This window comes from Centroberyx gerrardi, chromosome 2, assembly GCF_048128805.1.
Source record: "Centroberyx gerrardi isolate f3 chromosome 2, fCenGer3.hap1.cur.20231027, whole genome shotgun sequence".
In the NCBI taxonomy this organism is placed as follows: Eukaryota; Metazoa; Chordata; class Actinopteri; order Beryciformes; family Berycidae; genus Centroberyx; species Centroberyx gerrardi.
Genome location: NC_135998.1, coordinates 1,498,977 through 1,501,476, shown reverse-complemented (window position 1 = coordinate 1,501,476; position 2,500 = coordinate 1,498,977).

The window sequence follows — 2,500 nt, the reverse complement described above, 5'->3', positions numbered from 1 at the left end:
TGGTTACATTCAGCTGTTTTTCATAGGCCTGCAGCCAACTGCTTTTATATTCTAACTTATCCTCCTGTATTTCTGCTAAACCTGCTGCAAATTAAACATGTTACACATCAAATTAAAGCTTAGGTTCTCTTCTTTGCAACAAGTATTGTCTTTCCATCCTAGCACAACCTGGCTGCTTAAAATCAGACATTTAGTGTGGTCAATACCAGACAGATTTCAGAGCTGGGTCAGAGGTCAAATCTGTTCTGTATGTTCAGCCTGGTCTTTCAGGCTAGCATGATCTGATTTACTGGAGTGATACCTCTATTTAAAGCTCAGATTCAGACCTTCTCATAGAGTCCAACATTGTTCATTTTAAACCTTCTGGTGGCTAGCTGCACACTTTTTAATCATGGTTACATTCAGCTGTTTTTCATAGGCCTGCAGCCAACTGCTTTTATATTCTAACTTATCCTCCTGTATTTCTGCTAAACCTGCTGCAAATTAAACATGTTACACATCAAATTAAAGCTTAGGTTCTCTTCTTTGCAACAAGTATTGTCTTTCCATCCTAGCACAACCTGGCTGCTTAAAATCAGACATTTAGTGTGGTCAATACCAGACAGATTTCAGAGCTGGGTCAGAGGTCAAATCTGTTCTGTATGTTCAGCCTGGTCTTTCAGGCTAGCATGATCTGATTTACTGGAGTGATACCTCTATTTAAAGCTCAGATTCAGACCTTCTCATAGAGTCCAACATTGTTCATTTTAAACCTTCTGGTGGCTAGCTGCACACTTTTTAATCATGGTTACATTCAGCTGTTTTTCATAGGCCTGCAGCCAACTGCTTTTATATTCTAACTTATCCTCCTGTATTTCTGCTAAACCTGCTGCAAATTAAACATGTTACACATCAAATTAAAGCTTAGGTTCTCTTCTTTGCAACAAGTATTGTCTTTCCATCCTAGCACAACCTGGCTGCTTAAAATCAGACATTTAGTGTGGTCAATACCAGACAGATTTCAGAGCTGGGTCAGAGGTCAAATCTGTTCTGTATGTTTAGCCTGGTCTTTCAGGCTAGCATGATCTGATTTACTGGAGTGATACCTCTATTTAAAGCTCAGATTCAGACCTTCTCATAGAGTCCAACATTTTTCATTTGAAACCTTCTGGTGGCTAGCTGCACACTTTTTAATCATGGTTACATTCAGCTGTTTTTCATAGGCCTGCAACTAAGCGCTATTTATGCTGTTATCTCTTCTGCTGTATTTCTGGTACATCAGCTCGAAATCAAACTTGTTGTACATCAAATCAAAGCTTAGATTCTCCTCTTTCCAACAAATATTGACTTTCCATGTTCGCACAGTCCGTGTGGCTAATATTTACATTTTAGTACGGTCAGTTCTCAGGCAGAGGTCAAATCTGTGTTGTATTTTCAGCCTTTTATTTCATACCAGCACGATCAGAATTATTGGAGTCACACCTCATACTGAAGCTCAGATTCTCACCTTTCCATAGAGGCCAAGATTGTCCATATAGAACTTTCGGATGCGCAGCAGCAGCTTTTGAACCTCATACCATGTTCCCCTGGCATGCCGCAATATTCCCCATTCAACATAATGGAGAATTTTATTTGTCTACAATTATGAACATCCGGCACAGTCGGATCCGTCTCGAGAAGTCGAGAACAACGGTGCCTAAATTGTCCGTGCATGACGAGCCCACGCGGAGATATAGAGGAAAATGCTTCGGTAAGTTTCATGCGACTGATGTGTCGCGCGCAAAGCCTGAAACAAATAAAAATTCATAAAAAATCCAAAAATGCATCCAACGACAAACGGACAGCTTTCAAGCACTCAGGGGAGGGCCGGGCACGGGGTGGCATCTTACTTTTGCCCGTCCAACGCCGTTTTGGCAGTTTTTCTGTCAGTGAGGGCCCATTGAGACAATATTGGATCTGTTGTACACTTTTGAGACAAGGCCGCACGCACACCCCGCCGCACGTCTGAGTCGACAAGGGCCTGAGGCCTTATTCTAAACCTCGCTCAACGTCGCCGCCCTCGCGGTTTCCGAGATGGCAAAAAAAGTTATGCGACATATACGACGCATAATTCGGCTTTACCCCAAAAAAAATTTCCATACAAAAAAAAACGCGCCGGCGCGTGCGCGTCGAAAAGTTATGTACAGTGGTGAAAAAAAATTCCTGGGGTCAAGCCTTCGAGCAAAGCTGTGCGCCTCTTCCCGGGCAGGATTTTCACCCCGAGCCCCTGGTGGCGGTTGGACTTTAACTTTTTTTTTTCTATTTGGATTTGCTCCTGGTACTCCCTGGAGCTCCAGGGATGGTAGGGGGGCGCCCTGCCCGAGGCTGTGCGCCCCTTCCCGGGCAGGGCTTTCACCCCGAGCCCCTGGTGGTGGTTGGACTTTAACTTTTTTTTTTCTATTTGGATTTGCTCCTGGTACTCCCTGGAGCTCCAGGGATGGTAGGGGGGCGCCCTGCCCGAGGCTGTGCGCCCCTTCCCGGG